Raw genomic sequence first — 16,329 nt, 5'->3', positions numbered from 1 at the left:
AAGAGAGACACAGTCAACCCAGGCATCGCTTTCCTGTATTATCTCTTTGGCTCTATCATAAAAACTTAGTAGATTTGTTACAGAGAATCATCCGGTTCGAAAACCATTCTTTCTGTCCGTTATTATGTCTATACTCTCGAGGTGCTTCAACCCATTTAGCTTTTACTATTTTTTTCTAGTGTTTTGACTACATCGCTTGTTAGTGATACGGGTCTATAATTCAGAGGATCCTCTCGAATATCAATTTTATAGATTGGTTCTATGTTTACCTTTTTCTATACATCTGCGAAGATTCCTGGGCACAAGGATTTCTGAAATATTAGATGGATTGGAATGCTCAACTCAGTTGCACATTATCGCAGCAAGTCAATGCATTATTTCTTCCTATCCCCTTGAGTAATTTTTTCACTTTGTCTTCAGATACCTCAGTTGCTTGCTCTGGAATGGGTATTTGGTCCATCTCTCTGAAATCCTCATTTTTTGTACAAACACTTTGGAACTGTTCATTTAGCATTTCACACATTTCTTTTCCCATTCTCAATTGTCCTGTTCCCCTTTCTCACTCTCTGGATTTTATCCTTTACATGCAGCTTGCTATTAATTAATTTTAAAAATTGCCTGGATCTGTTATACATATGTCCGCTATACCTTTCCCAAAGTTCTTTTCTACCTCCTCACCGCTGTGTAATTGTTTCTCCCTTGCTTGTATTGCTGGTATGTTTACAGGTATTGAACCTGTTCCTATATTGAACTAATTTTCTTACATTGTCCACTCTGGCCCTATCACAATTTTTGTTGAACAAATCCTGTTTTCTGGTCCTGCATCTCTGTTTTGATTTGAATGGGTGTGTTCCTTCATCGAATATTTCGCAAAATTTCGAATACATTTTACTTACTTCCTTGCCTTGCAACATGTCTGTCCATTAAAGTCTGCCTATTAAACTCATTAAAGAATTTTCTAAGTTCCCCACAGTGTTCTTTCTTGAATTCGAGTTTAATAACTGTTTCAATGTCCGAATTCTATTATAGAATATATCGCAAAGCATATTTAATTTACAACAGGACACGATCAGTCTTTCTAAAGGAAGGGTGGTAATGGATGTCAAATATCTCTTCTTCTTTCCTGATGAATATTATATTCAGTATTGACGGAACATTCCCTTCCCTTATTTTTTTGGTCTGCTTGATGCGTTGATACATGAATGTCTCCAGAATGAGGCTTACAATTCTGATTGTCGAAATGTTCTCCGTTCTTGCTTCGTACGCCTCCCAGTCCATTGATTTGAAGTTAAAGTCCCCGAGGACCAACAATCGTCATTTATCTTTATCTGTTTTTATTATAATCGCATGACCATCATGAGGCCCCTCTCGTTTGTCATAGAGTTCTTCCTTTCTACGTGTGTAACTTGCTGATGGGATGAATGACCTGTGATGACCCAGAGGTCATAACAGTCGTGTCAGGAGTGATCGCTTTCATTCTAACCATAACAGGAGTGTTGTATTTAGATTTCTCTGTTAAGTACCATGAGGGCAGTTTTCACTCCTGTAAGGTTATCACTTCCTTCATATGAATGTTTTTGGTGTCACTGGAAATTAAAGCGTATTCATAGTCTCTCGGGGTCACTTGAGGTGAAGGTCTATATAATACTTGGTGAGTTTTGACTAAGTAGGAAGAGTCACGGCCTCAGAGTGGGGTCTGCCGCTAGTGGCCGGAGGGTCGTCAGGTCGAGACCAAGTCATGAGGTGTTCTTCCTCTTTCTTTTTTCAACCTATTAATATTAATTCCAAACACAGGAAATCATTAATAAGTAGACACAAGGGGCTTCAACATGGTTCCATATTAAAAAACAAATTTCATAATATTTCATATGGAAAAAGTATTTTTTTTATTCAATAACAAAGAAACGGGTTACAATAACACATACTAATGTTGAGAAAGATTATTACGAAAGATAAGTCGACCAAGCCAGAACTCTGCTGAACTTAATGCAAGGTTCTGGAGGCCCCAAACCGGAGCACAACCAGGGTTTTACAGCCAAACGACCACACTCTAGCCTACGGTAATGACTTTTACACTCTTACAATAGACTCAGATAATAATGAAATCACAATGACATGATAAAACAATGAATATCATTTTGAAGCAATGGAATGACATAAACTTCACAAGTCATTACAATACCCCATAATTATTACCATTGATTTATGATGCCATTGTGATTTTATTGCAATTAGGGTATTTGTGGTGAATTTTAAGGGAGGGTTATTGTAGTATATAATTTTCAAAGATAAAGTGGGGAATTATTATTAATGGTGTTAATGGTAATTATTTAGAAGATTATATCAGAAGAATAATTTGAAAGGTTATTTAGGTGGATTAATTCCTAGAGTTATTGTGGTTGATTATTATGGAGGTTTATTTTTTGGGATTTTTCTGGAAAGTTATTGTTATTGGTCATTATAATAGGTTATTCTGGTGGATTATTACGGAGAGTTATTGTTGTATATGTTTGAGGAGGGTTATTAGGCTTTAATATAATTGAGGATTATTGTAGAGGCTTATTAGGAAGGGTTAATGTGCGGAATTATTATGGTGAGTTATTGTGGTGGATTATTGTTGATGGATATTTTGGTGAATTAATATGGACGGTTATTGTAGAATATTATGAAGTAGGTTAATATAAGAAATTATTATGGTGAGTTATTGGGGATGGTTATTATGGTGAGATATTGTGGATGATTATTAAGAGGATTATTACATTGCATAATTATGAATTATATTGGGGGGAATTATTATAAGAAAAAGCTTTGGTGGATTATTATAGAGGGTTAATCTTCAGGATTATTATGAACGGTAACTGTTGAAGATTACTATGGAGAGGTATTGTGGTGGATTCCTATGGAAGGTTATTGTGATGGATTATTATGGGGGATTATTCTCTTGTATTATTATGGAGTTTTTTTGGGAGGCTTATTGCGAAGTATTATTTTGGTGGGTTATTAGTGAGGGTTATAGTGCTGTATTATTAAAAAGGGTTATTGCTGAGAATTATTATGAACGGTTATTATTGTGGCTAATATTTGAAGAGTTATTTTTGTGATTATTGTGGAAGGCTATTTTGGTTGACTATTGGCGGAGGATTATTGTTGTGGATTATTATGCACGTTTATTGTAGTAGATAATTATTGATGGTTATTATGAATAATTATTATGAACATTTATTGTATTGGATTGTTATTTAGAGTTATTGTATTAGATTATTATTTTGAGTTATTTTATTGGATTATTATTTGGAGTTCTTGTGTTGGATTATTACAAAACGCTATCTCGGTAGATTAACTGGAGTATTATTTTTGTGGATTATAGTGGAAGGCTATTTTCGTGGATTATTAAGATAAGTTATTTGTGTGGATTATTTACAAATGGAATGCATTTGGAAATGACGTAATGGAGGCAGACTCAAAGCTGAGTGACAAATGTAGATATGATGGACCCCAATAGGCCAACAAACATGTGAATCAGCTGAATGATAGCCGAGATGTGGGACCAAAGAGCTGAAGTTCAACCTCCGCAATCACAACTAGGTAAGTACAATATACATGACCACTTGGTTGTCAGACAAGCAGCTCCACAGTATACATGACCACTTGGTTGTCAGACAAGCAGCTCCACAGTATACATGACCACTTGGTTGTCAGACAAGCAGCTCCACAGTATACATGACCTTTTGGTTGCCACGCAAGCTAATTAAAAAAAAATAGGACCTTGTTGATACAGGAGCAGACACTCCACCTGACCACGTGGCTGTCAGTCTAGAGAGCTCTACAGTATACATGACTATGTGATCACATAGCTCTCTGACAATAAACTGGCTAAGTGATATTCGGTGAAACTAGATATCCCAAAAGATCATGAACAGTGATTAACACTGATATCTTAATATAAAGAGTAACTCATTTGAATGTGTATTAATGGTAATATAAGTAAACACTAACACGTGAGACCTCTGATGACCCAGAGTTCATAACAGTCGTGTCACGAGTGATCGCTTTCATTCTTACCATAACAAGAGTGTTGTATTAAGATTTCTCTGTTAAGTACCATGAGGGTAGTTTTTACTCCTGCAAGGTTATCACCTCCTTTACATGAATGTTCATGGTGTGACTGGTAATTAAAGCGTATACATGGTCTCTCGGTGTCACTTGAGATGAAGGTCTAAATAATACTTGGTGAGTCTTGACCTATTAGGAAGAGTCACGGCCTCAGAGTGGGGTATGCCGCCGGTGGCCGGACGGTCGTCAGCTCCAGCCCAAACAAGTGTACAATTCTTCCTTTTTGTTTTTTTTCATCCTATATTTGGAAAATTATTATAATGGATTTTATATGCAGGATTATTCTATTGGAATATTATGGAAGTTTACTGTGGTGAAATATTATTAAAATTGTATTATTATTGAAGGTAATTTTGGTAGATTATTGAAGTTATTGTGGGAAATAAACATGGAGGTTCATTGTTTAGGGTTATTATGGAGGTTTATTGATCAGGGTTATTATGTAGGGTCATTGTGATGGATTATTATGAAGGTTTATTGTGCTTGATTATTATTGAGGGTTATTTTGGTGGTTTATTAAGCAGGAATATTGAGGGTTATTATTATGGAGGGTGATTGTTGTGTGTTATTAGAGAGCGTTATTGTTGATTATTATTATTTTAAAAGTAATTGTTGAGTAGTATTATTATTATATTGGGGTATTGTTGTAGATAACTATTAAGGGTTATTGTGAAGGATTATTTTGATGATTATTCTGTTGGAAAATTATGGAGGCCTATTGTTATGGATTATTATGGAATATTAATGTTGAGGATAATTTTGAAGGGTTATTGTTGATGTTTATTATTAAAGGTTACTGATGAGGATTATTATGGGGGCTTATTTTGGTGGATTAAGTTGTAGGTTTACTGTGCTATATAATTATGGAGGGCTGACGATGATTGTTCAAGAACTAAACCCTTTGGTTCTCCACTAGTAACTCTCCTCAGACATTGTCTCTGATTAATGCCCTCATCTGTCTCTCAGTTAGAAAACTTTTCAGCCATGACAGAAGTCTTCCTGTCACCCCGCCAGCATGTTCTAGGTTCCAGAAATGCCTCTGTTACGGTCATAATGGGACGCACCCGGTTTTTTCTGGTGGTACGAAAGTTCTGGTATCCGGCCCCAAGTTAGTAGTGGCTTTGAAGGGGTGAGCTCAGTAATGCAAGTAAAACAAAACGGGGAGGTACATTAAATACAACAGTTATTCACTTTATCCAAATATAATTATTTTTCCATCAGCATATATATATATATATATAACTCTTAAAAGGAAGTATTACTACACTATATGTACACCAACGTCCCTCTCAGAAGACACTAAACACTCGGCGAAGCTCAATCGATGCAGTCTTGTACCGTGTTTCCTCATCCGTGGTACTACTCTAAGTAGGTACCAGGAAACAACAATAAGTCTACCCTGGCCACGGGCCAGCCAAACAACAATCCCACTAAGTGCCTCTTCGTGAAGGCCCACAACCACAGTCCAGCCCGTTGCTGGCAGGTACCAATCAGCCTTGCGCTGCTGGGCCACTTTACTTGCAGATACTAGGGTAGCAGGCCCTAGGCAGGAGCTTCGTGCAACTCGCTGGTTACTCCCCTCTTCGGCACCTCAGTCAGTTATCTCTTCTACTAGCCAGCCCCGGGTACAGCGAATCCCGTCACTGCCACTCTACAGGCAGACAGTTGAACACTTTACAGATCTCTTCCGGCGACGGTTCACTGCTTTCGTAAAGCAGACTGGTGTAGAGACCTTGGCTGCTCTGGGTAGACTGCCTGTCCTTTTATCACAGCATCCCTACGTTGACTCTGTGAATACAGACACGTCATCAGTACACTGGGACACTACATGGGACCACTAGGAAACATCACTTACTGGCTTAAATACATACATTCAACTCCACTTATGACAGATGGCGCTGCTTATCTAAACGCCACCTCACTAGAGGTCAGCACCAGCTGCCTTACGAGCCGACTATGACAGAAATCTAGCGAATCTTGCCGGTATATTCCCGTCATCACTAGATGGCGTTGTCCATGTTGTGGGGGGTTTCGGGAGCGGACTCACAGATGGCGTTGACGTCGCTGCTCCTTGCTCCGACGGTAGAGTCGGGTTCGTAACAGCCTCTGATTTGGGATTCTGTCAAAAAACATTTTTTTAGGTCCAGAGACACACCGTCAACCCAGGCACCGCTTTCCTGTATTATCTCTGTGAGTCTATCATAAAAAAGTAATTAGATTTGTTACACAGGATCATCCGGTTCGAAAATCATTCTTTCTGTCCGTTATTATGTCATTACTCTCGAGGTGTTCAACCCATTTAGCTTTAACTATTTTTTCTAGTGTTTTGACTACCTCGCTTGTTAATGATACGGGTCTATTATTTGGAGGATCCTCTCGACTATCAATTTTATAAATTGGTACTGTTTTTTGCCTTTTCCATAGATCTGCTAAGATTCCAGTGCACAAGGATGTGTGAAATATTAATAGGACTGGAGTGCTCAGTTCAGTTGCACATTCTCGCTGGAAGCCAACTGATTTATTTCTTCCTAGCCCCTTGAGTAATTTTTTCACTTTGTCTCGAGATACCTCTATTGTGTGCTCTGGAATTGGTATTTGGTCCAGCTCTCTGAAATCCTCATTTTGTTTAAACACACTTTGGAACTGTTCATTTAGCATTTCACACATTTCTTTTTCCATTCTCAATTGTCCTGTTCCCCGTTCTCAATCTCTGGATTTTATCCTTTACATGCAGCTTGCTTATAATTAATTTAAAAAAAAATGCCTGGATTTGTTTTATATTTGTCCACTATACCTTTCTCAAAGTTCTTTTCTACCTCCTCACCGCTGTGTAATTGTTTCTTCCTTGCTTGTAATGCTGGTATGTTTGCAGGTAATTTACCTGTTCCAAAATTTTTACCAATTTTCTTACCTTATCCTCTTTGGCCCTATCACAATTTATGTTGAACCAATCCTGTTTTCTGGTCCTGCATCTCTGTTTTGGAATGACTATTTTGGTTGACTATTGCGGAGGGTTATTGTTTTGGATTATTAGGTACGTTTATTGTAGTAGATAATTATTGATAGTTATTATGAATAATTATTATTAATTTGATCCGGGTTTTATCCCTGGCACTTCCATGTATGGTTTGCCCGAAACGCTTTGCCTAATAGTGGCTTTAGGTTTTATATGTACTAAATCTATCTATAAATGGATCAATGTTTGTATCTCACCTTGTATGTATGTATGTACTTTACCTGAATAAACATTTGATTTTGATTTGATTTGACATTTTATTATGTTGGATTATTATTTACAGTTATTGTGTTGGATTAATATTTACAGTTATTGTGTTGCATTATTACAGAATATAATTTTGGTTGATTATTTTGGAGTATAAATTTGGTTGATTATTTTGGAGTATAATTTTGGTTGATTATTTTGGAGTATAATTTTGGTTGACTATTTTGGAGTATAATTTTGGAGGGATTACTGTGGAGGACTATTTTCGTGGATTATTATGATAAGTTATTTGCGTGAATTATTTACATTCACGCAAATAACTTATCATAATAATCCACGAAAATAGTCCTCCACAGTAATCCCTCCAAAAGTATACTCCAAAATAATCAACCAAAATTATACTCCAAAATAATCAACCAAAATTATACTCCAAAATAATCAACCAAATTTTGATAGTGATATGGTGGAGGCAGACTCGAAACAGAGTAACACATGTAGATATGATACAGCCAAATAGGCCAACAAACATGTGAATCTGCTGATTGACAGTTGAGATGCGGGACCAAAGAGAAGAAGCTTAACCCCCGCTATCATACCTAGGTAAGTACAATATACATGATCACTTGTTCGGCAGACAAGCAGCTCCAATGTATACATTACCATTTGGTTGTCAGACAAGCAGCTCAATAGTATACATGACCACTTGGTTGTCAGACAAGCAGCTCCATATTATACATGACCACTTGGTTGTCAGACAAGCAGCTCCATATTATACATGACCACTTGGTTGTCAGACAAGCAGCTCCACAGTATACATGACCACTTGGTTGTCAGACGAGCAGCTCCACAGTATGCATGACCACTTGGTTAACATACAAGCTAATTAGAAAAACATATGACCTTTTTGAAGCTGGAGCAGCATCTCCATATGACCACGTGGCTGTCAGTCCAGAGAGCTCTACAGTATACATGACTGTGTGATCACGTGGCTCCCTGACAATAAACTGGCTAAGTGATATCACCTGAAACTAGATCTCACGTAATATTATGAACAGTGATTATGACTGATATCTTTTTTTTTTTTTTTTTTTGAGATATATACAAGAGTTGTTACATTCTTGTACAGCCACTAGTACGCGTAGCGTTTCGGGCAGGTCCCTGGAATACGATCCCCTGCCGCGAAGAATCGTTTTTTCATCCAAGTACACATTTTACTGTTGCGTTAAACAGAGGCTACAGTTAAGGAATTGCGCCCAGTAAATCCTCCCCGGCCAGGATACGAACCCATGACATAGCGCTCGCGGAACGCCAGGCGAGTGTCTTACCACTACACCACGGAGACTTGTTATAAAAAAAAATCTTATTAAAAAGCGTAAATCTTTTGAATGTGGATTAATGGTAATATAAGTAAACACACACACGGGTGACCTCTGATGACCCAGAGGTCATAACAGTCGTGTCATGAGTAATCGCTTTCATTATTACATAACAGGAGTGTTGTATTAAGATTTCTCTGATAAGTGCCATGAGGGCAGTTTTCACTCTTGTAAGGTTATCACTTCTCTCAGATGAATGTTCTTGGTGTCACAGGAAATTAAAGCGTATACATGGTCTCTCGGGCTTACTTGAGGTGAAGGTCTATATAATACTTGGTGAGTATTGACTAATTAGGAAGAGTCACAGCCTCAGAGTGGGGTCTGCAGCTTGTGGCCGGACGGTCATCAGCACGAGCCCTTCTCATGAGACATTATTCCTTTTTCTTTTTTCAACCTATTAATATACATTCCAAACACAGGAAATCAATTAATAAGTAAACACAAGGAGCTGCAACATGGTTCCATATTAAAAATAAATTCTCTTAATATTTCAATGGAAAAGTATTATTTCTCATTCAAAAACTAAGAAACGGGTTTCAATAACACCTGCTGATGTTGAGAAACATTATTACGAAATATATGGCGAACAAGCCAGAACTCCGTTGAATTTAATGGAAGGTTCTGGAGCCCCCAAACCGGAGCCCAACCAGGGTTTTACAGCCAACCCGACCACACTCTGGCCTTCGGTAATGACGTTCACACTCTTACAATAGACTCAGATCACAATGAAATCACAATGACGTGATATATCAAAAAATATAATTTTGAGACAATGGAGTGACTTGAACTCCACAAGTCACTACATTACCCCAAAATTATTTCCATTGATATATGATGCCATTGTGATTTTTCTACAATGAGGGTTATCTTGAGGTTATCTTGAGGTTATCTTGAGATGATTTCGGGGCTTTAGTGTCCCCGCGGCCCGGTCCTCGACCAGGCCTCCACCCCCAGGAAGCAGGCTGTGACAGCTGACTAACTCCCAGGTACCTATTTACAGCTAGGTAACAGGGGCATTTAGGGTGAAAGAAACTTTGTCCATTTGTTTCTGCCTCGTGCGGGAATCGAACCCGCGCCACAGAATTACGAGTCCTGCGCGCTATCCACCAGGCTACGAGGCCCTACGAGGTTATTGTGGTGAATTTTAGGGAAGGTTATTGTAGTATTTTTTTATTTATTTATATATTTATGCATATACAGGAAGGTACATTGGGAATGTGAGGATACATAATATTTTAATTACAGTCTTGTAAAGCTACTAGTACGCGCAGCGTTTCTGGCTGGTCCTTAATCTAAGAAAATTTTAAGTAGGTAAATACTTGCAAAATTTATAGACAAAAAAATGATAACAGTTACATGGAATGAAAAAAAGAAGATGAGAGAAAATTGTAGGTACAGTATATTAAAGCACATAGGTAGCTAAGATTGATTACAATGCCAGCTTGAATGGTAGTTGACATAAATTGGTAGACACAATACAGCAGAAACAATATAAGATTGATTGCAATGACAGCTTGAATGGTAGTTGACAAAAATTGGTAGTCACAACACAGCATATGGCTAGCACATAAAAGAAGACAGCAATGAACATAATGATAAGGTTGTTTGATGCTACATAAAAATTAGGAGATTGGGTAACACTAGGTAGAGAGCAAATTTAAAGCTCAGTGTAGGAAACTAAGAAGATGAAATTAGGTACTTTTTGGTTTTGCTTTTAAATGAGGCAAAAGTTTTACAGTTTTTCAATTCACTAGGAAGTGAGTTCCATAGACTTGGTCCCTTAATTTGCATAGAGTGTTTACACAGATTAAGTTTGACCCTGGGGATATCAAAGAGATATTTATTTCTGGTGTGGTGATAATGGGTCCTATTACATATGTCCAGGGAGAGTTTCAGAGCATGGTTTGCATTTAAGAACAGTGTTTTGTAAATGTAGTTGACACAAGAGAATATGTGGAGGGAGTAAATATTTAGCCAGTTTAGGGATTTAAAAAAGGGAGCTGAGTGTTGTCTGAAAGCAGAGTTAGTTATTATTCTGATAGCAGATTTTTGCTGCGTGATGATGGGCTTAAGGTGGTTTGCAGTGGTAGACCCCCATGCACAGATACCATAATTAAGATAGGGGTAGATTAGTGCCTAATATAGTGAGAGGAAAGCAGAGTTAGGAACATAATATCTGATTTTGGAGAGTATACCAACTGTCTTAGAGACTTTCTTAGTTATGTGTTGAATGTGGGTGCTGAAGTTGAGTCTCTTGTCTAGGAATAGGCCAAGAAACTTGCCATCATTTTTATTACTGATGTTAATGTTGTCTATCTGTAGCTGAATTGCATTTGATGATTTGCTTCCAAATAAGATGTAATAAGTCTTTTCGATGTTTAATGTTAGTTTGTTCGTTGACATCCATAAGTGGACTTTTTTTAATTCATTATTCACAACATTATTTAGTGTATGTGGGTTGAGGTCTGAATAGATAAAGGTAGTATCGTCAGCAAACAATATAGGTTTGAGAATATTAGAGACATTAGGCAGATCATTTATATATATAAGAAATAGAAGAGGTCCTTAGATACTGCCCTGTGACACTCCAACGGTAATTGGTAGAGCGGAAGAAGTTGTATCATTGATGGTTACATATTGGTGTCTGTCACTAAGATAGGATCGGATGTAGTCAAGGGCAATGCCTCGGATTCCATAATGCTGGAGTTTAAGTAAGAGGTAGTTGTGATTAACAGTATCAAAGGCTTTTCTTAGGTCAATGAAGAGTCCAATCGGAAACTCATTTTTGTCAAGGGCTGAGTAGATAACGTCAAGGAGACTAATGATTGCATCGTTGGTGCTCTTTTGGGACCGGAAGCCAAACTGGCAGAGGCTGAGTATGTCGAATTTTACGAGGTAGGAATAGAGCTGTTTGTAAAAAAAAAATTAAAATATTTTTGATAGAATGGGTAGATTTGATATTGGTCTATAATTGTTTATGTCCGCCGGATTGCCTCCTTTATGGACTGGCGTTACTCTTGCTTTTTTGAGGATATAAGGGAAGGTGTGACACTCTATAGATTTGTTGAACAGTAGTGCTATGGGTGGGGCAAGGACATGGGAGGCTCTCTTGTACACAATTGACGGAATTTCACTGGTGTTCCCTGCCTTGGTTTTTAGAGAGTGTATGATGGACACAACATCTGCCGGGCTGATTGGTGAAAGGAGAAGAGAGTTTGGATCGCTGCCTGAGAGATATGTGTCAATATGTGTCTGAGTCTGTGGGATTTTACTGGCAAGATTAGCACCAACCGATGAAAAGAAACTATTAAATTCATTTGCCATTTCTAAATCAGTTGACGGTATATCCCCCTCCTTATAGAGTTTTATTTGGTTATGTGAGTGTTGTTTAGTTCCTAGGATACTAGAGATTGTTTTCCAAGTGCTTTTCATGTTGCCTTTTGCTTCATTGAATCTATTCACATAATATGCAAGTTTTGCCTTTCTTATGATACTGGTAAGCATTGACGAGTACCTTTTAGCTACTTCCTTTGAAACTAGGCCAATCCTAAGTTTCTTTTCATATTCATGTTTCTTGTTGATTGAGTTGAGAATGCCACTTGTGAGCCATGGATTGTTTAATTTTTTGTCAGTTACTTGCTTGGTAAGGAGGGGACAATGAAGGTTGTAGAGGCTTAGAGTTTTGGAGAGGAAGAGGTTAGCTAATGAATTTATATCCTGGGTATTATTGAATTCAGAATCCCAGTTAATATTGTGAAGTGCATCTGTAAGATTGCCTAAAGCTGATTCACTGTGTAGCCTAAATGAAAGTTTCTTGCTTTTTGGTGGTGTTATGTCCATGTTCCCTATGAGAAAGGTAGGATAGTGGTCAGTTGTTCTGTCGCAGATTATACCAGATACAAGGGGAGCTGTTATGTTTGTCCATATGTGGTCCAAGGTAGTGGCTGATGTTTGAGTGACTCGGGTAGGTTTGGTGATTGTGGGGATTAGCATACAGGAGTTCATGCTGTTAAGGAAATAGTCAACTTGAGAGCAATTTTGTTGACCCAGGTCAATTTTAAATTCTCCTCCCAGAATGATGTGGATTTTGTTGAGATTGTTGTTTATAATAAGATTCCTTAGGTTGTCTGAGAAAGAAGCTATGTTAGTATTGGGAAATCTATAGATGGATCCACTAGTCAAAGAGGATTTAAGGGATTTAATTGTAAACTGAGCAAAACTATATTCACAGTAGTCATCTCTGTCACTAATAACACTGTTGCAGATAAATGTATCTCGGTAATATATAGCTGTGCCACCACCTTTTTTATTAGGCCTACAGTTATGAATGGCTTTATAACTAGCTAAGTTGTAGAGTTGGGTATAGTCTTTATTTAGCCAAGTTTCTGTTAAAATAATGAACGATAAGTTAGTACCTAGTGCTGTGAGTAATGCATTTAAATCGTCAAAATGTTTACCAAGTGATCTAACATTTTGGTTGTAAACTGATAGACAGGTGCTATTTTGGAGTTTGTTTTTAGCCTGGTGTGCTGTGAAATACTTGCAATAATGATGATCAATGTGCTGGTTGGTGTAGATATGAGCCAGAAGATTTTGATCAGGATCAATATCAATGTGCATAGAGATGCAGAGGGATCACAATACAAGATACACGATAAAGCCAAACACAAAAATAAAAGCAAATACAATAAAATAGTAACAATTTAGAAGTAAAATAAAGATCCAATAGATAGCCAGGAAGGACACAGAAGTTACATAAATTAAAAAACAAAAAATCAGTAGAGACTGGCAATATAAATGTAAAATAAAAAATAATAAGAAAAATAATAATCATAAAGTAAAATGATCTTGAAGATAATATATAGCAAATGATCTTGATCTTGATCTTGAAGATAATATATAGCAAATGATCTTGATCTTGATCTTGAAGATAATATATAGCAAATGATCTTGATCTTGATCTTGAAGATAAATATATAGCAAAAAATAAAGAGACAAATAATAATCGTAATGTAAAGATAATCTTAAAAATCAATTATTTAATATAGCTTAGTTGTGAACTTATAATTAGTATGAACTTAAGAAAAAGAAATGAGCTCAGTAAATAATTACAATAAATGGTGTATAAATCAAATTACAATTAAATTTAAAAATTATAAGCAAAAACAAAAATAACGGAAAGATTATATTTATGAGCAAGATTTTACTAAGACACTGAGGTAAATGCTTACATAAATACAAAGTCTGCTATAATTAGAGAATAATTATAGCAAAACACAATAATAAATGCAAGTAAACAAAAGAATTGAAACAATTAGAAGTAGAATAAAGATCACTAGATAGCCATGAAGGATACACAAGTTTGGTGGAGAGAACAAAAAAAAATACAGTAGACTCTCAATATGAATACATACAAAATTGACAAATGATGATTGTAAAGTAAAATAATCTTAGATAATTAATTATGTTTAGCTTAGGTCTTTAACCTATAATTAGTATGAACTTAATTAGGGAACAAAATGAGATCAATAATTAATTTCAATAAATGACATAAATCAGAACAATTAAATTTAAAATGTAAAAAAGAATAGGGTAAAATTAGTTTTAGGAGTAAGATTTTACAATGATACTGAGGTAGATGCTTGCATAAGTGCATGGAGACTTGACTGATTACTGAGGAAATTATATGAATGAGAGAACATTAGGTAAATGGTAAGGCAGAGATAATACCTTGGACAAAGATAGATTAAGTTAGGTTAGACTAAGGCACTCAAAGAGATATTTTAAGTATTGGCATTGGTCGGGCTCAAGTTTTCAGATATACCACAATCACCAAAGAAGGCCAGTAGTTGTTGGTCACACTTTATTTCATATCTTTTTCCTGCACTTTCCTTCTTTGCAATTATCGTTCCATTCCTAGTGTAGCACTGCTTGATAAGACCAGGGTTTTATTGCGAATTGTACGCAGCCTGAAGAGGAGGGATCCACGCTGCTTTGTAAGGCACTCATTTATATTGAGGTTGGTTTTTTGCTTAGCAGCTGATTGTATGAGGTCAAACTTAGCAGATGGATTTGCAAGTTTGATGAGCATTCTCCTACTGCTACGGGAACTGTTTCTATCTATCCTGATAGCTGATTTGATATCAACATTGACTCTGATCTTTGAATTAATTAGGGTGTGGGCTATGTTACAACAATTCTCACCTTGTTGTTCATCAGGTAAATCAGTAGAGCTAATTATCAGGGAGTCATGAAGTTGTTGCAGCTCTAGGTCATCTTCGGAAGCCGCCTGGTGAATCTGAAGAAGGTTTATTTGTTTTTCCAGCTTTTGAAGGAGCTTTTCCAGCTTTTGAAGTAAATAATTTTGAAAGTTAAAGTGGTGAAGTATTATTAATAGTGTTAGTGGTAATTATTTAGAAAGTTATTTCAGAAGATTATTTTGAAGGGTTATTGTGGTGGATTAATTCCAAGAGTTATTGTGGTAGATTATCATGGAGGCTTATTTTGGTGGATTATTCTGCAAAGTAATTGTTATTGGTTATTATATCAGGTTATTGTGGTGGTTTATTACGGAGAGTTATTGTTGAAAAAATATTGAGAAAGGCTATTGTGGTTTAATATAATTGAGGATTATTGTAGTGGCCTATTAGGAACGGTTAATGTGGGGAATTATTATGTAGAGTTAATGTGGGAGATAATTGTTGATAGTAATTTTGGTGAATTAATATGGAGGGTTATTGTGAAATATCATGAAGGAGGTTATTGTAAGAAATTATTATTGTGAGTTATTGCAGATGGTTATTATGGTGAGTTATTGTGGTTGATTATTAAGTGGATTATTATATTGCATAATTATAGATTTTATTGGGGTGAATTATTATGAGGAAAATTTTTGGTGGATTATTATAGACGATTATTCTTGAGGCTTATTATGAACAGTAACTGTTGAAGATTACTATGAGAGGCAGTGTGATAAATTCTTAAGAAATGTTATTGTAATGGTTTATTAAGGAGGATTATTCGCTTGTATTATTGTCGAGGGATTTTGGAGCCTTATTATGAAGGATTACTTTGATGGATTTTTATTGAGGGTTATAGTGCTGGTTTATTATAAAGGGTTATAGTTGAGGATTATAATGGACGGTTATTATTGTTGCTTATATCTGGAGAGTTATTTTTTTTATTATTCTGGAGGGCTATTTTGGTTGAATATTGAGGAGGGTTATTGTTGTGGATTATTAGGTACGTTTATTGGAGTAGATAATTATTGATAGTTATTATCAATAAATATTATGGACATTTCTTGTGTTGGATTTTTATTTAGAGTTATTGTGTTAGATTATTATTTAGAGTTATTGTGTTGGATTATTACAAAACGTTATTTTGGTTGATTAATATGGAGTATTATTTTTGAGTATTATTGTAGAGGGCTATTTTCGTGGATTACTAAGAAAAGTTATTTGCGTGGATAATTTACAAATGCAATGCATTTGGAAGTGATGTGGTGGTGGCAGACTCCAAACAGAGTTACAAATGTAGATATGATGGAACCCAATAGCCCCACAAACATGTGAATCAGCTGATTGACAGTTGAGATGCGGGACCAAAGAGCAGAAG

The sequence above is a fragment of the Procambarus clarkii genome, chromosome 4, assembly GCF_040958095.1.
Source record: "Procambarus clarkii isolate CNS0578487 chromosome 4, FALCON_Pclarkii_2.0, whole genome shotgun sequence".
Classification (NCBI taxonomy): domain Eukaryota; kingdom Metazoa; phylum Arthropoda; class Malacostraca; order Decapoda; family Cambaridae; genus Procambarus; species Procambarus clarkii.
This window is presented reverse-complemented; position numbering follows the sequence as displayed.